Here is a 22,527-nt window from a genome sequence, read left to right on the forward strand (position 1 = left end):
AAAATATTGTAGTTGATTATAAAAGGCACAATATGAATTATCACATTCACATCCAGGCAATGAAAACACTACAGATTATCATTATTCTACGGGTTTCTTTATCCATGTTGGTCTCATTGGTGAATGAGAGTTTCATCAAGCCTATACAACATTTGTCCAACATTTCCCCTTCAGCTGCATCACTTAAAGGAGAAGTCCGGTCAACAAGGAATAATCAGGGGATCATTAGCTATAACTAAAACTAATACGTTTGTGGTTATTTAATGAATTTAGCTTTAATCAATAAGAAAATAAAAACATAAATTGTCGTCTGGATCACTGTGTATGGGGGCGGCATATATGGGCAGTAATGGCCGCCTGACATCACATCCTGTGACGTGAAAAGCGGAGAGCCGACAGCAGTTCTCTGCACTTTCCAAGAAAAGTCAATAGGAACTGTTCTACACAGCTGCGATCATCTAGCCTCGTGAGACCATCCTGATCTCGCGAGCTTTCAAGGTTTCACTCGCAGATCAGTCTGGCTACTCTCCGTTGAAGAAAATTTGGAGCCGTTCACCAAACGAACGTCCAATCAGCGTTGGCTTTGAGGCGGGTTGAGGTGTGACGCAACGAGAAGCGTCTTAAGAACATGGCGGCTTCAGCCGATGAAACTAGTGTTAGCGTGGCTATCGAGCAAGTTTTATCGGAATTACAGAGTATTTCTTTGCTGAGCTAACGAGCCTTTACCTGCAGCAGCAAGAGTAGCTTGGCTTGTGGTTGTGTTTTCGTTCGTCGTCGAAGCATGTTGACGTGTACGTCACATGCTTCGTTGATCTGATCTTCGTTGGTTTATTTGGCCCGTCTATCACCAACATAGGCCAATCAGCTAACCAGTATTTTCGCCCCTTCCCAAAATTACTTCAACGGAAGGTTTCCAGATGGATATGCGAAGCAAATATATCTGGCGGCGTCAGGTTAGCAATCATCAAAATTTTTTTCAGATTTCCAGAGGACTTCACCATTGAAATTCGCGGGAGCTATTGTTGAAGTGACAATTCCAATGTGCATGGCAGTTGGATGTTGCAATACATCGGGTAAAAGTGAAAAAAAACATTAGTTTTTTCGCCTTTCCGATTCATCATCCACCATGGACTGTTTTGCTGGATTACCTACTTGAAGAGAGAGGATTTTACATCGTGCATCTGGCCAGAGAGAAACATGCAGCCAACATTTGGAAGAAGAATGTCTTCAAGATGACATGAGAGCGAGGATTTTCTGTATGTTTTTCTTTTTCATAATGTAGAATTTGCCGGAACATTTCTGTACCGACCAGAGCGGCGGAGGGATACGACACGCTTATGTGTCGTATCCCTCCGCCGCAACAGTGAGCATAAGTATGCTCACTGTTGTGAAGCCCACCTATTTTATGCAACTTTGGTCTTATTTTTTCTAAAGTCGCTTGTATATTTCATGAGTTGGAAGTAGATTAGGCAGTGCAGATCACCATTTTGAGCAGAGATTGGTTCTAAAGATGAGTTTTATACTCATAACATTGCAGAACCAAACCTATAAACCACACTTTAATGCTTATTTGTTGTCTCTTTATGTCTCTAATACTAAATGTAAAATTAGTATTACTTTAAATTTAAATGCTTAATACCATGTCTATCTTTGTTTAAGAGGTTTAATAATATATTTCGGTATGAAAACGGGTATTTATTTACAAGGGGACAAGGGGACAAACTGGGAGGTGGCAGTACTGTTCTTCACCAAGATGGCAGCCCCCTTAAAAGGACCTTCAAATGAAAATTACTCTTAAATAAAAAAGCGTATCATTTATTGAACAGTATGTAATATTTTATATTTAAAGTACTTTCAGCAGTTTTAATTCTGATTTTGACCGGACTTCTCCTTTAACTGTGGCCAAGAGGAAACAGGCTGCTGCATCTTAGATGCTCTAAAGAGTGTTTCTGCAGATTGTTCCTCCCAGCTGCAGTCAGACTTTATAATCTTAGCTGCTCCTAACAGACACAATATCTTACATCATACAAATTGTTTCAGAGGTCATGAGCCAAGCGTTATTGTTTTAACTGTACTGTTTACTAGGGCTGCAACAATGAATTCATAGAAATCGACAATGCGGTACCGCGCGCGAGCTATTTTTAGAAACACAACGTCACAATGACGTCACATCACGTGGTACGCAGTGGGGCAAACTCCGGAAACCCGCCGCGGCTTTGCTTTAAAAGAGACGTGCGTTAGCCTAGGTTTTACTCGGTAAACGACTGCTTTTTCCAAATCTAAGACCATGGTTTTTAAACATTGTTGCTATGGAACGGGCAACAGCGACTCGAGGTACGCTGATCGGCCGCATATGAAGGATGTTTTCTTCAAGACTGCCAAGGAGAAATGTGTACGCTTGGAACACCGGGGCGGTCGGCCTACACAACAGTTCAACCCGGAAAAAGTTACCAAATTCAAGTACATATGTAGCAAGCATTTTGTCGGAGGAAAGGGCACAACCGAAGAACATCCTGACCCAATTCCAGCGACATCAAGTCAAGGTAAGAGTATTTTGGTGGCCGACATGTTAATAAAGAAGCGCCTGCTACCATGATCGCATATAGGCTATCATGGTAGCAGGCGCTAACATGATAGCCTGCTACCAGGATAGCTTACTCAAAAACATTTCAAATGAGACAAACATTAAACATATACCCATTCCTGGACGGTGATTGCAAACAACAAAAAAAAAAACGGCCAACGCTGCCATGACCGCCGCGCAGGAAAAAAAAAAACAAAGCTTACCGTTCATCATCTCGGCCAGTTTTCCACTCTTTTTAAGCCCTCGAACCTCAAGCCATCGTTTGAGCTGAAGGTTGGTGTGTTCTTCGACAGTTCGGCCAGTAATCCGTGCGCCTGGGACATCGTCTTGGGAAAGTTTAACGGCTGTAAAGTCGGTCAGATCGCTGGTTCTGTTGCGCTTGTAATAGCTGGGTTATCCGTGCTTTCTCTCCTGTATGCCCTACCTAAGCGGCAAAAGGGGCGTTGCTCTTGAGACGGTGACGTCACGTGCGCGGTACCGCATTAAAAGCGTTGGCAACAAATTCCGTCATCGATTCGGAGTGTCACGCCATTAATGCATAACTCACCATGTCATGGAGCTGTTTACCTCATGCAGCAAGTCGTCAATGCTAGCTGACACACACTCCTCACCAGTTGGTGGCAGTAATGTACAATGAAAAGATGTTTGCTAACTGCCAATAAACTCAAGAAGAAGAGGAATGCTAGGCGACTGACTGCAGAGCGACGTAAACACAGTGAGGCGGAGTGGAGGCGGCATTTTCTTTTCTTGTTGTAAGTTCTACAAATGACAAGAGCACCACAGTGACACAAGACCTAAAATAAGTCTTTTATGAGGGTGAAGAGAGCTAAACAGCAGGGTAAGTCATTACTAAATCTAACGTTTGTTAATTTTGAGGAAACACAAACAGCGCTTGGCTCGGGGCTGTGAGCGGAGTCCTGCACGGCCAAAGTCTTGTTTCAGGGTGCCGCCTGAACGTCAAACTACCCGGTAGCTCGTCTAATGGTCAGCACAAAACCCCCCCAAGAGCATCACAAGCAGCCGCCAGAGGCCGACCTGAGGTACCCGAGCCCCGCCCAGGTGTGGGCAACAGATTCCGGGGCCAGACCCACCAGACACCCCACTCCGAGCACCCCCAGAGCCCCAAGACTCAGGCACCCCCGAATTCATATCATCCGGGAATCTGCCATTCTCAGTTTCATCCAACATTGTGTGGAACGTTGGTGCCAGAATATTCCAGAACTCTTTTTAAAACTGAGCAGGGAATCCATCTGGACCTGGAGCCTTTTTATTGGGCTGGTGAATCCAGGGTCATTGTTTGACTATCTGATAATTTAGGAAGTGTTATTTTATCCAGAAATTGCTTGTCGTCATCATCTGATGGATTTATCTGCGATGTGTACAAATAAACAACAAAGACTTGTAGAAATCTTTGTTGTTTATTTTTCCCAGATCACATAATGTTTTACCAGTTGAGTCCGTGACTGTAAATATAGTTTTTTCATTGTTTATCTTTAGCTGATTACCTAAGAAGCTTCCTGACTTACTGGCATGTCCAAAATTTTCTATTTTACGGGTTTCTATTAAAAGACATAATTTCTAGTTGGAGACACTAGAAAGTATTGCACACTCTGATATATATATATATATATATATATATATATATATATATATATATATATATATATATATATATACACACACACACACACACACACACACACATATATATATATATACACATTAGTTTGTTCCTTTTTCCTTCTCTTTTTTACCTCACTGCTAATAACTGTGTTTAACTGTCCGTGTGTTTGCAACCTTCACACCTGAATGAATACTTATGTTGATTAATTTCTGCAAGTTGTCTAAATTATGGCAGGATTGGTCCTCCACAGAATGATAAACCAAAACGTGTTGTTTGGAGTAACTTTCCCAGGCAGACAGACAAGAAATTAATGCTGAATGTTGCTACATGCTAAGCTAGCATTAGCATCCCATGTGCTACATGCTAAGCTAGCCTTAGCGCCTATATGCTACATACTAGCTTATCATGTGCTGCAGGTTTAGCCAGTTTTCCAGGGGAAACCCTGCAACGAGTTGTGATGAAGAGGAGGAATCCATCAGCTGCTGAAAACGGCTCCTAAACTTTAGCTCCATCCACACAGTTAGCATGAAGAAGGAAATCTCCAAACCTGATGGGTGCAGCAGAACTCTGGGCTGGAAAACATCCCCCATCATCGGTGTCTCCTCTGCTGCGTCCTGCCGCTCTTTGAGCTCCTGCTTCCCTCCAGTTTCTCCGCTGTGCCTCCAGCTGCTGGACTTCTTTCCAGACTTCATCACCTGCAGCAGCTGCTGCTCTCTTTCAGCCTCACCAACACTCCCGATTCTGGCCTCACGGCAAAACAAGAACAAAGAACATGGAGGGTCAACGCGGCTGTGCTGTTCGGAAGAGGGGAGGACCATGTCACTGCACGATCCGTACCGGTAGCACGAGCCGTCCCATCAGCTCATTTGCGCATGCGCGAACTGAATAACCTCCGGGTTGGCAATATTTCGTTTTTCTTACTTTTATATTGTTTTGTCTTTTTTCGGGGCGGGGGTTTGTTTTTGTATATTTTGTATTTGCGTATATATTCTCCTGAAATAATGTAATTTTCTTCTGTTTAGCTAAGTTACATATTGGACCAGGACCGTTCTGATAGTAAAGGAGGGAAGTGTGTGTCTGACACGAGAGGATTTCTAGTCCTTGGGGTTAAATCAGTGCATGGAATCAAATGTAAGTATTCTTTAATGTGTCTCATAAAACCTGCATTATCTAACAGTCTACTTACTAGTTAATTTCAATGTCTTTCAGATTGGAAATGCTTGCCTGAAAATAGTGGAGGAAACGGCAAAGATGTGTAATTAAATTGCTTAGATCTTCTGTTTTAAGCCCTATGAACCAATCAAAATGCTTAACATCATTCTTTCTGTTTTCATAAGGGAAGAGAAATACACATCTCCGATCTGTGTGTGGTGCCCCTGTGGAAGTCAGAACATGTGGATCCTTTGTGTTCATTGGCTGTAGGTATTGTCATGAAGTTATCCATATTGCTGTCCTCCCCACTCTTTCTATTTTTATATAACATGTATGATGTAATATTAATGCATATTGGTATTATTAGGACCTGACAACAAAAGATGTTGTAGCTTTCCCAGCTGGAACCAACAACAAGGCGCTGCTGATCACTACCTCCTCTATGTAATGACATTTTTCTGTTTAAAATAATTTTAGTGAATGATGGATATGTATTGCTATTTAATTATGTGATAATAAAAATAATATCAATTGCAGGTTCTACTGGTAAAACAGAGAGAGACAGTGTTTCTTGACTCCCTTCGACCTGATGGTTTTGGCGACGAGGCCTACAGAAATATATTTAGGTTCAAGCTATATAAATTCACTGGTTATGGCCTATTGCCAGTTCTGTTTCTTCGGATATATGTTCATAAAAGCCTCGTTCTCAGGCTACTTGTATATTGCAGTGTTTCACACCGTAATCTAAATTTATAATTCAAATGTGTTTAGACGCATTGCTGCCTTATCAATCATGGTCTGAGAAGACAGGGGGAGACCTTGAAGTATGTTTTTACTTATCAAAGTGTGAACAGTTTGCAATAAAACACATATTTATCGCTAATATATGGTTTTACTTTTCTCTAATTTTACATGTGTCTTTTAGCATAGTTCTTAAGATGTTTGTACAATCAGTTCTTAATTTAATGCATAAAGTTTTCTCTCTCTCTAAATTTTTTTTTCCCTTTTCAAATTACAACCCATTTTAACCTTATCAGCATTTCATATAGGTTTTAAGGCCTAGTTAAAAATTTTTCTCGCCTGTTCTAATCGTATTTGTGTATAGTTTGGTGGTAGTGGGAAATGAGTTTTTTGCTGTTTAATTTACAATGTTGTTTGATTTACATGTTTTGTTTTGAAGTTTTCAGAGGACACTTTACAGGATATTAGAGCAAGATCTTTTCTTTAGATAAAAGGTTAATAAGCAATGATTAGGTTTTTTTCTTTTTAAAAAGCAAAAATGTTTCCCAGTTGTGGTTAGGGAAATAAAAATATATACACCGTTTCATAAAGCACATAAAAAACCCTGCTATAAACACATATAGGAGTATAGAAATGTATTTGATTTTGAATATTCTTCAGTTTATGTATCATTTATTTGATTTGCATATGTATTTGTGTATTTTGTACTTAATAAATGTATTGTAATAATGTATGCCTTGGCTTTGTTATATGTTCTTTGTTCTATTCCCTGTTTGTTTTTTATAAAAATAAATAAATAAATGTGGCCACTTTAACAACGAGGTCTTCTCTTGTTTATGATATGTCCACCAGAGGGCGCTAAAATGTCAATCGATAATTTTAACTTTCTAATAAAACAAATTTAAAGTACAATATCATATATGTTAATTACATTTTATAGTAATACAGAACATTATAATACGGAGTTATATAACATAGATAGATAGATAGATAGATAGAGTCATGATTAGTTCTGATGACCCGAACACACTACACACACAGAGCTTGGTATTTTGTGAGTTTATTGAATGAGATGGTTGTTGGAGGATGAACGGCCGACGGCCCAGAGAGACAGTTCTGGCTGGAGTTGAGCGGAGACGGGAAATCGGAAGCAGGACCACCAGCACGGCTGGGTGAATACTTGCTGGCCAGAACCACAGCAGAATTAGCAGCACAGCAGGGTGAATACTTGCAGGTCAGAGTCACAACAGGAATAGTAGCTCCTCCTGAGGTTCAGAGGGGAGGCAGGTTAGATCGAGCAGCAGGCAGAGACTAACAAGGTAAAACTGAGGCAGGAAACAAACGGCTAGCAGGAGCAAACCAGGCAGACAGGCGAGTAGTGAGTAGAGTCTGATGACGGACCCGCAGAGAAGTGAAGGCAGAGGGAGGCTTATGTAGGGAGGCTGGCAGGTGGAGTGAGTCTGACTAATTAATGACCTGAGGTGTGACTGACTGCAGAGGGAGTGAAGGAAAAGCTGAGTGAGAGGAGGAGGAGGAACTGAAAACTAACAGTAAACAAAAGCCAAATCAAAATGAAACTCTGACAGACAGACAGACAGACAGACATCTATATCTATATATATGATATGTTTTTTTCCCAGCCCTGTTTGAAATAATAATAAAACTAGTAGAGTGCATTCAGATTATGTTTATAGAGAAATAGTCACAATTTCAACGTGATGACGTGTTTAATACCATTCTCAATGTTTTTTTTAAAGATAAAAGTAGGAAATAGGCTGGTTGGCACATATGGGTGAGCAAAGCCTGCCTTCAGAGTCTCCTCTTGCGCATCAATCTTCTCCTTGCTCGGGTTTGCCTCCTCAACTGCGTCACCTCCTCTTCAGCCTGCTGGTAAAGCTGACCAACGACCGAAGCAACAGCAATATTGCTCGTATCGCTCATTTTACGTCTACAAAGTGCTGATTTTTTAATCACCTCTACAACTACGACCAGTATGACTCCAACAAAGAAATTCCCGCCATTGCTGGTTTTATTCCCACAGTTCTGTAATTTTTAAAATATTTTTTAGGCTTTTTAGATGCTAAAAATATTGTTTTAAAAATGTTTTCAATGAGATATGATGGTGTAGTGTATAAATAGTTTTGAATGCTAAAGAACTCTGCCTGTGATGACGTCACGAGTACACGAGTACGCTTCTGTTCCAATACACAGAGATACGTTCTGCGTGCTCGCGTTCTCGTCAAGTCTGATCTTCCTGTGTTTCTGCCAAGACCGGACTTCATGAGAACGCGAGTACGGACTCTCTGCATGTATACTGCGCTGAATGTACCTTTTGGAGCTGTATTCATAGGAATGTATGTACAGCACTGACTACCAAACTTGTGAAAAACTCCCTCCTTGCTTGCTAAAATCCAATCTAAGGTTTGTCTGTTTTGCATTACCATTCTACTCGTTTCATGCAGTTGATCCCCCATAGATATGAACCCCTTCAACAGTAAAATTTATCACCCTCTGTTGATTATAGTAAACATAATTTATCAACTCAATGTTTTTGTCATCTCTAATCCAGGGTAGAATAGACTCAAAACAGCTTTAATTTCATGTGAAGCCTTAAATTCATCTGGATTTCTTCTTGGCTGACCTATGAGATCTAAATAAACTCCTCCTTTTAGTGGGTGATCGCCTAAACTCTGACGAGACCTTGTTTTTCCAGTTTCAATTTCAGCCAGTTCTTTTACACCTTCATACACTAAAGTTATTGACACAGTCCTATCCATTTAAGCGGTAAGGTATTCGTTAACATCCCATCCCACACATCCAAAAAGTATCTGCTACTGGGTATGTTTGGTCTCCTAAAAAGAAAACAGTGGGAGTGGTCATAGTTATGTATTGACAATCCTCTGCTAGAAACTGTGGGTTTTCAAACCATACCGGCTTTCTAACAAACACATTGGCATGTTTAAACCAAGAAAACACCCATGTTACATTACATTTTACACTGGTGTTGTCCACATTAATTTCTTCACTGCCCTCAAAGCCTCCATTTACAAAACATTCATACTCTGCATCATAATCTATTTCATAATTTGTTGGTGAAACATTATCTGTAGTGCTAATGTTAAATTCTGCACACAATGATTCTAACTTACAGCGCCTTGCTTAAGTATTCAGCCCCCTTGAACTTTTTGACCTTTTGCCACATTTCAGGCTTCAAACATAAAGATATAAAACTGTAATTTTTTATGAAGAATCAACAACCAGTGGGACAAAATCATGAAGTGGAACGAAATTTCAAACTTTTTTTTTTACAAATAAAGACTGAGTGATTGAGAAGTAAACACTGGACTATTCTGAAGTGGCCTTCAATGAGCCCCAACCTAAATCCTACTGAGCATCTTTGGAAGGAGCTGCAACATGCCATCTGGAAAAAGCATCCTTCAAAGCTGAGACAACAGGCGCAGTCTGCTCATGAGTGGGCCAGAATACCTGCTGACAGGTGCAGAAGTCTCGTTGACACTTACAGGAACTGTTTGATTGCAGTGATTGCCTCAAAAGTTTGCTCAACAAGATTTTAAGTTATGGGTACAGTCATATTTTTCCAGGCCTGTTTCCAGTTTATTTTTTTAAATCATTCTGTTGAAGCATGGTTGAAAGCATAACTGAGTCTTATTTGTTCATTTTCATAGAAATTTATTAGTTTTGTCAGATTTGAGGTATTTCTGTGACCATTGTGTGTTTTTCTTACTTTAAAGGGGTACCAACAAATTAGTCCACATGTGAATTGTGGAATGATGAAGTAATGTCATTGAATTATGTGTGGTGGTTACAACCGGGGTAAGGCATGCAATCTTTGTAGCTGAACTTGTGAACTATAAATATGTGGTGTGTTTGAGAATGCTTGGGGAAGGGAGTAAGTTTCTCCTTTAAAATGATTGCTTTGTACTCAGGGCACTTGGTTGCATATATTAAACATTTGGTTGATTTTCATTCACTGACTTTGTTCTCTCTCATCAACGAACTCAGGAAGGATCAAAAGCATCAAGGGATGATATTTTAACAGTAAGTACAAAGTATGCTGGATGTCTGATTTTCTTGTGTGCAAATTATTTGTGTTTTAAGATGAATAACCTAATAATGATTCTTAAATGCAGGAGATTAATTTTATTTAGTAGCACTGGTTTTAATATCGTTTCAATAATAGTGAATGAGAATGAAAACTGAAAGTATTACCAGTGAAGTCTAGAGTTTATTTGACTTACTAAAGTACTTGGAATATTTCACAACATTTAAGATATTTCTCACTTGTCTAAAGCCTGGATATTTTTTCATTTTTTTTCAAGAATCCTTTCTAGTACAGTTGTCTAACTGAACTAGCAGATTATTTTACTTAATTTGAGGAGATTCAGACTAATACCTAGCATTTGTAACTTGTTTTTAGATGGCTAGTTTTTGCAGTGTTCCGTGAGGTGGGTGTGGTTAGGTCATGTCATGCAAAGGATTGTGGGATTCCTTATAGCTCCTTAGCGCTGGTAAGGGACATCATGGCATCCTTATGCTAAAGGACCTATGATAGGAAGCATATAGGCTCCTTTCCTACTTCCTTCCTTACTGACTGCATTATTCAGACAGCGTTCCTACTTTGGCTAAAGAGTTTTTATCTAAAATATGTTTTCTAATAGGACGGTCAAAAGAAATCAGCCAAGATATCAGGAAGAGAATTATGGACTTGCACAAGTCTGGCTCAATCTTGGGTTTAATTTCTAAATGCCTGAAGGTTCCACGTTCATCTGTTCAAACAATTATATGCAAGTATAAACACCACGGGACTGTCCTGCCATCATACCGCTTAGGAAGGAGACGGTTTTGTGTCCCAGACACAAACGTATATTGGTCTGAAATATACTAATCAGGCCCGAAATCTGGGAGTAGTGATGGACTCAGACCTGAACCTCCAAAAGCATCTAAAGACAATTATAAAGTCGGCCTTCTATCACCTGAAGAACATTTCTAGGATTAAAGGACTGATGTCTCAGCAGGATCTAGAAAAACTAATCCATGCGTTTATTTTTAGTCGAATTGATTACTGCAACGGTGTCTTCACAGGTCTGCCTAAAAAGTGGACCAGACAGCTGCAGCTGATCCAGAACGCTGCTGCCCGCGTCCTCACTAAGACTAAGAAAGTAGAGCACATAACCCCAGTTCTAAAGTCCTTACACTGGCTCCCTGTATCTCAGAGAATAGACTTTAAAATACTTCTGTTAGTCTATAAATCCTTAAATGGCTTAGCACCTAAATACATCACAGACTTGTTATCAGCGTATAAACCATCCAGACCACTCAGGTCTTCTGACTCCAGCCTGCTCTGCATACCTAGAACCAGAACCAAACATGGAGAAGCAGCATTTAGTTCCTATGCTCCAATTATCTGGAACAAACTTCCAGAAAACTGTAAAAGTGCGGAAAGCCTGAGTTCTTTTAAATCAAGATTAAAAACACATTTGTTTAAAATTGCCTTCAACTGTCCTAGTTAACTGAATCACCACTTTTTTGTTCTATTTTCTATCTATATTTTATTCCTACTTGCTTTTATTCTGTTTTATTTTGCTATATTTTAATCATGTAAAGCACTTTGCATTGTCTTTGTACTGAATTGTGCTATATAAATAAATTTGCCTTGCCTTGCCTTGCCTTGAAATGTGCACCCCAACCAAAGAACAAAAGCCAAAAACCTTGTGAAGATGTGGCTGAAGCTAGTCAGAGTGTCTCATTGTCCACAGTAAAACAAGTACTGTACTGACATGGGCTGAAAGGATACTCTAGCAGGAAGAAACACATAGAAGTCAGAATAAAGTTTGTAAACGCATTTTAGGAAATAGGTCCTGTGGTCTGATGAAACTAAAATTGAACTGGTTGGCATTAAGGGCCATTATTACATTTGGAGGCAGAAGGGAGAAGCTTTCAAGCCCGAGAACACCATCCCAACTGTGAAATATGGGTTGGTAACATCATGTTGTGGGGTTATTCTGCTGCAGGAGGCACTGGGGCATTTAACAAAATAGATGGCATCATGATAATGAACATTATGTAGAAATTCCGAAGCAACATCTTAAGACAGCAGCAACAAAGTTGACGCTTGGGCACAAATGGGTCTTTCAAATGGACAATGATGCATACAGCCAAACTGCTGAAAAAGTACCTTATGGAGAACAAGGTCAGTGTTTTGGAGTGTCCATCACAATGCCCTGATCTCAAGCCTATTGAAAATGTATTGGCAGTTTAAAAAGAGTGTCTGAGCGTCTTTGAAAGCATCATTTCCACTGACTAAGTCAGCCAAAGGGACTTCACAAGAAACCGCATCTTTAAAGGGATCCATGATTAGTTGAACATGTTGGCCTAAAGGTGTTGTAATTTTCCGATTAACCTAAAAATTGCTGCTTGTGATATGTAAAATATTTGATCCATGGAGGTTGCCGTTTTTTTACCTGCATGTTGTGCTTTTACACACCGTTTTAGGTTATTTATTTAATGTTTAAAAAATAACTCTATGTTAGGTATTGTTCGGTGAATATCAGCCCAAACAGCTGATATCAGGACAGTAGTTGAAAGGAATGATTCGAGCACTAGCGTTCTTTCAACAGCAAGCTCTGCACACATATAGAATGAATGAATGACATCTTCTCTTCAAGTTCAAGAATTTATTAACAGGAATAAAATAAACATCCAGAGAACATCACTATAGAATGCTGTTTATCTGAATTAACACTATTTCAATCAACAAATCCTCTCTACTAGACTAGTGAAACTTAACTAAAACTACTAAGCTATTTAAAATTAAAATTAAAAAAGAAGCTAAGGATTGATGTACACTCAAAAGAAACAAAAACACAAAATTAAATGGTTGATCATCAGAATGATTCAGTGAATATGTTTTAACCCATCCACACTGCAAATCCTGAGTAAAACAAAACATTATTTGATAAAAATCACATTTTAAAGAATGATTTGCTCAGTAAAATCATTAACTTTGGAATGCTTGATTTTATTAATGCCATTATTCCTCTGGGAAGCTAGGGGTCGCTGTAGCGATTGGTCGCTAAAGCGATCGGTCGCTAAATGGGTTAATCCTAAAGTGACACAAAAACACCATTGACATTAATCTTCCATATTAATGCGGTAATAAGGCTCATTGCACTATCGAACGATGAGTTGAGTAATTTTTCCAACAAAATTGAAAACAACAGGGGTTGTTAACCTCACAAGCTAAAACCAGCTGCCGTGCCGGCTATTTCTATCCATGCTGCCTTGCGAGGGAAAGACGCTGGTAGAAACATCAGAGACAGTCAACACTAAAAGCACTTAAATGATGAAAGTACTGCCACTGTAACTGTTAAATGTCCTAATTCAGCCAAATTAATCTCCTCTTTATCAGTAACATTATTTAAAAAGCTGTTTCAACAATTAAAAACCTCAACAATGACCAGCCAACTTGGTGTTTTCCAGTTAGGCTTCTGTGCTCAACACAGTACAAAGACCACCTTTATCCGCATAAATAAGCACTGTGGAATTATTGGACATCAGTGCAGCATTCAATATTGTCAATCACTCCATTCTGTTAGAGCACCTGGAAAACTGGGCCAATCTTTCTGGTACAGCACTCAACTGGTTTAAATCCTATTTAAAAGGATGGGACTTTTTTGTTTCAGTATGTAACTTTACATCAGAGAAGAAAATAAAAAAATCACATGTGGGCTTCCACAAGGGTCCATCCTGGGTTCCCTCCTATTCAATATCTACATGGTCTCTTTACTTCAAATCATAAAAACCATCACTTACCATAACCATACAGAAGAATTTCAGCTCTGCATGACCTTGTCATATGGTGACAAGGTCATGTCAAATTCAATGCATGGATGTGCCAAAATTTCCTTAAATTGAATAAAAACAAAACATAAGTAAAACATTTTTGCACAGAGCTTGTTGCTTCAGCTAGTAACCACAGATCAGGCCCAAAATCTGGGTGCACTAATGCACGGGTTCTCAAAGTTTTCGTGGCCAGGTACCCTTTAGCAACGGGAAAGGTTTTCCAAGGACCCATTTAGATTCCTCAGGCTGATACTATTTTTAAACAGCCTTTTTTATAGTAAAACACATCAGAAATTATGTATGTTGTTAAAAATAAACTAAAATTAGAGATTTGCTGCTCCCTCCACTTGATATCCATTGTTAACGTTTCGTTTGATTTTTGTGTGTGCAATATTTGATAAAACTAACATTTTTATCATGTAAAGACATAAAAAGAAATATCGTTTTCAAGAATAGGCCCAAAAAAATAGGCAGCACGTTTCGGTTACCGTTCCCCATTGTCCATAAAGCCAAACTCGATGTAATTCTTGTCATACTTCCTAATTTTAGCTGATTTGGCTTTAACCTTACTTAATGAGGTGGACGTTAAATATGTGTCCATTGTGACGCGTCGCTCAACCACGACGCATCCTTCCTCCTCAGGCCCGACATAAAAGTTTATCGGACCCATAACCCAGGGTGTGGAGACACAAGTTTGAGCGCCGTTGCACTAGAACCTCCAAAGCCATCTAAACACAATTACAAAGTCTGCCTTCTATCACCTATAGAACATTTCCAGGACTAAAGGATGGATGTCTCAAAAGGTTATGAAAAAACTAATCCATGCATTTAATTTTAGTCAAATCAAAAACTGAAACTGTGTTTTCACAGGTCCACCAACAAAGTCAATCAGATAACTGCAGTTGATCCAGAACGCTGCTTCCTGCATCCTCACTAAGACTAAGAAAATAGAGAACATCGACCCAGTTCTAAAGTCCTTACACTGGCTCCCTGTATCTCAGATAGGCTTTAACATAAATGTGTTAGTCTATAAAATCCCTGAAAGCATCTAAATACATCACAGACTTGTTATCAGCGTGTAAACCCTCCAGACCACCAAGTCCTTCTGAGTCAAACCTAATCCGGTAATTGGCTTGTACTTGTACAGCACTTTAACTAGTCCGACCCCAAAGCACTTTCCAACTTGTTGTAACAAGCTAATTTCCTGTATTCTACCCATTGGGAACAAACTTCCAGAAGACTTAGGTTTGATTTTGATGGTTCTGGTTAAACTTTTAAGTGAAACATCATTAATTCACATTTGTAGTTCAATTGTTTATAAAATCATTAATATTTACTTAGTTTTACTTTTCCTACATTTTATTCCAACTATTTGTGTACATTTTTATTTTCCTAAGTTTTAATCATGTAACTCATTTGCATTGTCCTTGTACGGAAATGTGCTATACAAATGAAATTGCCTTGTCTTTTATTGCATGGTTTTTCACGTGTCTGTGTAAATTAGATTTGCCACAAAATTTTTGTTCACACAACTGAAAGGCATCTGTCCTGTATGAATTCTCATGTGTCTGTTCAAAGCTGATTTTCGGCTAAATCTTTGTCCACATAGATCACAACAGAAAGGTTTCTGTCCTGTATGGATTCTCATGTGTCTGTTTAAAGTTGATTTTCGGCTAAATCTTTGTCCACATAGATCACAACAGAAAGGTTTCTGTCCTGTATGGATTCTCATGTGTTTGTTTAAATCTGATTTTATGCTAAATCTTTGTCCACATAGATCACAACAGAAAGGCTTCTGTCCTGTATGGATTCTCATGTGTGAGTTCAAAGTTCCTTTCACGCTAAATCTTTGTCCACATAGATCACAACAGAAAGGCTTCTGTCCTGTATGGATTCTCATGTGTGTGTTTAAAGTTTCTTTATGTCTAAATCTTTGTCCACATAGATCACAACAGAAAGGCTTCTGTCCTGTATGGATTCTCATGTGTCTGTTTAAATGTCCTTTTCGACTAAAGCTTTGTCCACACAGAATACAACAGAAAGGCTTCTCTCCTGTGTGAATTCTCATGTGTTTGTTTAAAGTGGATTTTCCCATAAATGTTTTGCCACAGTCTTTGCAACTAAGCTTCACTCCTGTGTGGCCTTTTCTACAGGACTCCACATTTTTCTTCTCTGTAGAACATTTCTTATATCCAGAGTCTGACAAGTGTTTCAGCTCAGAGAGAGGGTGGTCTACATCACTGTCCTCTTCATCCTCCTCAGTGTCTTCAGCCTCTGAAGAAATGGAAACATCTTGATGATCTTGTATCCTGGTGTCTCCATCATTCTCTTCTGGAACCTCTCTGCCTTTAATCTGGTCTGGATAAACCTGTGAGAGCAACAGAGACTGTTTATCATCCAGAGTATTTATGGGAGGAGCAGAGACTGGAAACCTGATGGCATTAATCACCTCCTTCCCATTGAGCTGCTCTCCTGGCAGACTGATGTAGACTCCCTTCTGTTCCTCCTTAATGTGGGGGGGCTTTGGGTCATGCAGGTCGGCACGAGGTCTGTGGTCTAAAGAAGCTTCTTCTTTAACAATCAGCTTCTGCTTAACATCTGCAGGAAACATTGAAACACATTCACATTAGATAGTATTTGAATCTCAGCTCGAACTGAGGCCAGTGACAGACTGGACGGTCTGGCATTTGGGCAGATGCCAGAAGGGCCGCGCGCCCTCGTGGGCCGTTTGGGCCAGCCAATCATGAGGCGGCATGATCGTCGGGTGTGCGCGGCCCCTTTCACCCTGTTCATTGTAGGCCTACATTATCTCTCGGCCCACTAACAAGCCAAATGCCTCTTGGTTCAGTTTTTATGCATATTAAAGTCAGAGTTCAACACCAATGGGGCGCTACCGCCTCGCCAACATAAAAAAAAAAAAAAACTAACTCTATATGCTTGCATGTTTATTTGACGTTAACATGTGTTTTTTTGTTGTTGTTGCTGCTTTCGCTCGTGCATATAGTGAATGGCAGGGAAAGAATACATGGATATGCCCCCCCCCCCCTCGGTCCGAGCAAAACTTGTGTCTCCCCCCTGCCACCCTCCCACTCCGCCAAGTGGTCCGCGCAAAACTTGACGTCCCCCCCAACTCGCCTAAGTAAATTCCTGCGGGAAACACTGCATGCATGTGAAGTTATATCTGTGTGTTGCGGGCGCGGGCACATGCACCATGTGGGCCGCTGGTTGGTGAAAATGCCAGGGCCGTTTTTTTATCCCAGTCCGTCACTGACTGAGGCTCATTTTAATTAAGATATATTTAGGTAATTTAGTTAGAACAAATTCTTTGACAGAACATGTAGAAAAGTAAAACACAAAAATATTACATAACCCCTTCAAAAACTCAGTTCTTTGTAGAGCTACCTTTTTTACCTTGAAGTGCTGATGACGGCACAACAGATTATAAAGCGCATTAAATATTCTTTCAAACTCTGCCCCTTCACGTACACAAGTCTCTATCCGTCTCTGTCGGGAGGACAGAGTAGTTGAATTACACTGCCCTGTTTCCAACATAAGGCCAAAATAAACGTAACTTTTATATTCAATTAACTTACTTGGTTTATTGTGGTTAGCACACACCAGGTACGGGCTGCCTTACATGAATGCACTTCTAGTTTAGACAAAGTCAGGCAGACTACTGAGGGGTTTGATCAGGTACCGTAATGCTCCCAATATCCATTGAGTGGAACGGCTTTGTTGCTAACCAAAGTTGTACTTACACATTTAACTGATTTTTCAGCACATTGTACCACATCAGAACAGTCAGTAATCATAACTTTAATCACATATGAGGTGCAACATGGATTCTTTTAGAAAATTTAGAACTTTAGGCGTCCATTATAATCCGAAAAATATGGTAACAGAATAAGATAATATTTTGGACTAAGCTCACCGGTGGATTGTGATTTTTTAAAAATAGGCTTGCTGGCAACACATGTGGTCCCTGGGGCTACTTGGTGCCCATGGGCACCATGTTAGTGCAAAGAGACGTAATTTTATTTAAATGTAGAAGTTCTGAGTATTCCCCCACAACATGACTACAGTGTTTTTATATAATTTCCTGATTAATTCCTTCTAAAAACTCACCAAATGACATGGAAATGTTTTATTTTATTGAGATTTTTTGCAGCACTGTAGGAGTGGTCATAGAGCCACTGTTCAGCCTGAAGTAAATAAAATGTTTGCTCAATAACTGTACACCCAAGAAAAATAGAAAGCCCCTTTTAATTTGTTCCTGCAGCCAGGTCTGAGCACATTCAATGAGTGACTGGGACTGTCTGTGAAAGTTTTATCCATCGTCAAGCGTACCAATCGCCTGCATTTCATGTGACAAATTCCTACATTTCTCACACCTTCTGCCAGTGGCATGAATTCAGTTCAGTTTTATTTATATAGCGCCATTTCATGAAACATGTCATCTCAAGGCACTTTACAAAGTCAAATTCAATCATATTATATAGATTGGGTCAGATTATACAGATCGCTCAAAAATTTCCTATATAAGGGAACCCAGTTGATTGCATCAAAGTCCTGACAAGCAGCATTCACTCCTGGAGAAGTATAGAGCCACAGGGAGAGTTGTCTGCATTGTCCATGGCTTTGCAGCAATCCTTCATACTGAGCAAGCATGAAGTAACAGCGAGAAGAAAAACTCCCCATGAACGGGAAGGAAAACCTTCAGCAGAACCGGGCTCAGTGTGAACGGTCATCAGCCTCGGCCGACTGGGGAATATTCTGAATGATCCATTTATACGGGTGTCAGGTTCAGATACCTAAAACATTCATTAACAACACAAGGAGGAAAGACAACAGTGAGGTTAGTTTTCAAAGATCTTGCAAGGAGAGGAGCGAAGATGCTTAAAGGGGAAGTCCGGTCAACAACGAAAAATCAGGGGATCATTAGCTATAACTAAAACTAATACGTTTGTGGTTATTTAATGAATTTAGCGTTAATCAATAAGAAAATTAAAGCATAAATTGTTGTCTGGATCACTGTGTATGGGGCGTCCATTACTGCCCAAATATGGATAATAATGGCCGCCTGACATCACATCCTGTGACATAACATCGCGAAGAGCCGACGGCAGTTCACCGCGCTTTACAAGCAAACTCAGTAGGAGCTGTTGTACACAGCTGCGATCAGCAACAATTATTTTGGATTTCCAGAGGACTTCACCATTGAAATTCACGGGAGCTAAAGCTGAAGCAACAATGCTCACGTGCATGGCAGTTGAATCTAACAATACATCGGGTAAAAGGTGAAATTTATCCGATTCATCATCCACCATGGGCTGTTTTGCTGGATTACCAATGTGAAGAGGGAGGATTTTCCATCGTGCTTCTGGCCAGAGAGAAAACACGTCGTCTGTAGCCAACATTTGGTAGAAGAATGTCTTCAAGATGACATGAGAGTGAGGATTTTTCGGTATGTTTTTCTTTTTCATAATGTAGAATTTGCCGGAACATTTGTTTACCCGACCAGAGCGGCGGAGGGATACGACACACTTAGAAAGTATGCTCACTGTTGTGAATCCCACTTATTTTATGCAACTTTGGTTTTATTTTTTCTAAAGTCACTTGTATATTTCATGAGTTGTGGGGTTGCAGATTTTTGGGCTTGTTTCTGAAAGTGAAGTCGATTGTTTGGGCTCTAAACTAAGTGACGCCGAAATATCCCTCCGCCTCATAACGCGCTGCAGCTCCTCCTCACTGCAGCAGAGAGTAAACTCAGAAAGAGCCGCTCTGCTCGTATTTTCTGCAGTTTACGGTTGCAATAACTGATGATACCTGCTGAAAGTAGATTAGGCGGTGCAGATCACCATTTTGAGCAGAGATTGGTTCTAAAGATGAGTTTTATACTCATCTTATAACATTGCAGAACCCAACCCATAAACCGTACTTTAACGCTTATTTGTTGTCTTTTTATGTCTCTCAAATGTAAACTTGGTATTAATTTAAATTTAAATGCTTAAAACCATGTCTATCTTAGTTTAAGAGGTTAAAAAAAGTATTTTGGCATGTAAACGGGTATTTATTTATTTACAAGGGGACAGATAGGGCATTGGGACTTCCTCTACAGCCGGTCCCGCGACCTGACGTCACAAACTGGAAGGTGCCAGTACTGTTCTTCTCCAAGATGGCGGCCCCCATAAAAGGACCTTCAAATTAAAATTACTCTTAATTTAAAAAGCTTATCATTTATTGAACAGTATGTAATAATTTTATAGTTAAAGTACTTTCAGCAGTTTGAATTCTGATTTTGACCGGACTTCTCCTTTAATACAGATCTCCAAAACTCGCTCTAAAAGCACTCCGTCCCCTCCTTTCTTTTTATTAGGCAAAGGAATCCCTGATTCCATTGTAAAGCTAAGGGGTAGGGATAAGCAAAACAACTGTGACCTTCGAGATAATACCAAGCAGTTCACACAGTACAGTCATGCGTAAGCACTCCAGATGGCTGAATAGAGTTCATAACAGTTTCAAATATATTTAGAAAAACACTTTTCATCACAACTTATTTCTCTGCTTTCTGCAGGCCTTCTGCAACGATAAGAGAGAGATCAGCCACATGAAATACACTTTAATATCTAAAACCTTAAAACTTCTTAGTAGTAAAGAGTAAATATATATGATAAATGCAATGAACATAGTAAATAACATGAAATATGTAGAAAATAGTAAAAATAATTCTTTCAACGGGATAGAAATCAAATAATCTGACCATGATGTGTGTCCACACCAAGATTTATTCAAAGTAGAAACTCTGACTTTAACAAAGTTGATGAATTTCCATAAAACAACCACAGAGGTTTTGTACTCCCTGCAGAAAAAACAAAACAAACGCAGAGATGCGTTGGTTCTGGTGCGGGTCCACAGAATGGACCAGGTTCTGAGAGTGGTGGAGAACTCCTGCTGTTGCTGTTTAGAGAGCGGGAGGACATCATGATCATCCCAAAATGTTCTGTGCTGCACAGCGCTGCGGCCCCATCCGCCTCATGCAGCCACTGCAAGTTCATGAGTTAATCAGAACAAGTGTTCAGATGGACTCTGCTCGAATTATGAATCATAAAGCAGCCCTCTCGATCAGAATACAATTTAAACCTGATCCGAGTGGGAGAGAGGAGCAGGGAGATTCTTTTTTATTGTTATGTAACCATAATGACATTTTGGTGAGACACTATTATTGGAATATTATCCTAAAGTCACTATGACCTGACGCCACTTCAGACATGTGAGCACTGGAGGTCAGTGTTGGCGTATTTGCTGTGTGGGATAATGAATAGGACATGGCTGTCTTTGTTTTGCCTCACGGAAAGGCTGCAGTCTGGTGTTAGTGAGAGGCGAAAGCAGAGGAGGGACTGAAACAGGGCAGACGAGGCTGCAGCCAGACCATTGGGTGCGATTACTTCCATATTTGTAATCTCTGCTCTGTTTCTCAATAAAGGGCTGGAACTTGACCACTTCACCGTTTCCTTATTCAAGAAGTCTGGAAAGTGAGTTATTGTTTGATTTTCCTACTCAGAATGATAAGAGGCAGACCTAAATTACAAACACTTACAGAAAAACTAAACAAGATTTCCTAAAGGACACCTTCAAAAATGTAAAACCCTCAGAAGAAACAAAAAGTATTTTGAAGGAAATGATGTGAAAGGACAAATGTAGCATGTAGTATTTACATAAATTGCAGCATATGCTGAAAAATAAGCTAGCATTAGCACCTCCTGTGCTACATGCTAAGCTAACATTAGCACCTCCTGTGCTACACGCTAAGATAGCATTAGCACCTCTTATGCTACATGCTAAGCTACATAAGAAGCTTTGGTTTAACTCAACATGTTAAACAGCCAACACACAAACAGGGACACATATTAGACTTAATCATCACTAAAGGTCTAAAGATTTCTAACGTCAATGTAACTGATATTGCCCTATCTGATCACTTTTCTGTTACCTTTGAAAGCATAATTTCCAGTGACTCATTTAGCCAAAGGGACATCGTAAGAAAACGCACCTTTAAGGACAATGCCACAGAAAATTTTATTCAAGCTTACTCTGATACTTCAACCTTGGGCTGCAACTCAGTAGATGAGCTAGTAGATAACTTTCAGTCTAAAGTCTCAGACATCATTGACTGCATTGCTCCAGTTAAAGTGAAAGTTCTTTCCGGGAAGAAAAAATCTCCTTGGAGAAATGCTCCAGCAGTTAGAGGTGAAAAAGGGAATGTCGAAAAGCTGAACGCAGGTGGAGAAAGAACAGACTGCAGGTTCACTATGACATCTATAAAGAGAGACTTTACAGATATAACTTACAATTGAAAAATGCAAGAGAATCTTTCTTCTCAGAGATCATTAAGAAAAACATTAATAATGCTCGTGTCTTATTTTCCACAGTCGACAGGCTAAGAAATCCTCCTGTGTCAGTGGCTTCTGAGCTCCACTCCACCAGGGCCTGCAATGAATTTGCTAACTTCTTTACTGAGAAAATCCTAAAAATTAGAGGATCACTTTGTACTACCATATCAACA

The 22,527-nt window shown here is 39.7% G+C and overlaps 1 protein-coding gene and 1 long non-coding RNA gene across 5 annotated transcripts in view; one reads left to right on the top strand and one right to left on the bottom strand.

Annotated features, from left to right (window-relative positions):
• LOC118562406 (NACHT, LRR and PYD domains-containing protein 12-like) overlaps positions 1-22,527 on the bottom strand; it is a 629,435-nt gene that overhangs the window by 216,718 nt on the left and 390,190 nt on the right. The gene's annotated exons all lie outside the window — the stretch shown is intronic.
• Positions 4,943-6,721, top strand: LOC118562417. Of its 2 annotated transcripts, XR_004930607.1 has the most exons (5): positions 4,943-5,104; positions 5,231-5,339; positions 5,418-5,626; positions 5,728-5,804; positions 5,898-6,721. It is a non-coding gene; the product is annotated as an uncharacterized LOC118562417 (long non-coding RNA). The 2 variants fall into 2 exon arrangements; XR_004930606.1 differs by having other exon boundaries at positions 5,728-6,721.

Source organism: Fundulus heteroclitus, unplaced genomic scaffold (genome assembly GCF_011125445.2).
Source record: "Fundulus heteroclitus isolate FHET01 unplaced genomic scaffold, MU-UCD_Fhet_4.1 scaffold_91, whole genome shotgun sequence".
Taxonomy (NCBI): Eukaryota; Metazoa; Chordata; class Actinopteri; order Cyprinodontiformes; family Fundulidae; genus Fundulus; species Fundulus heteroclitus.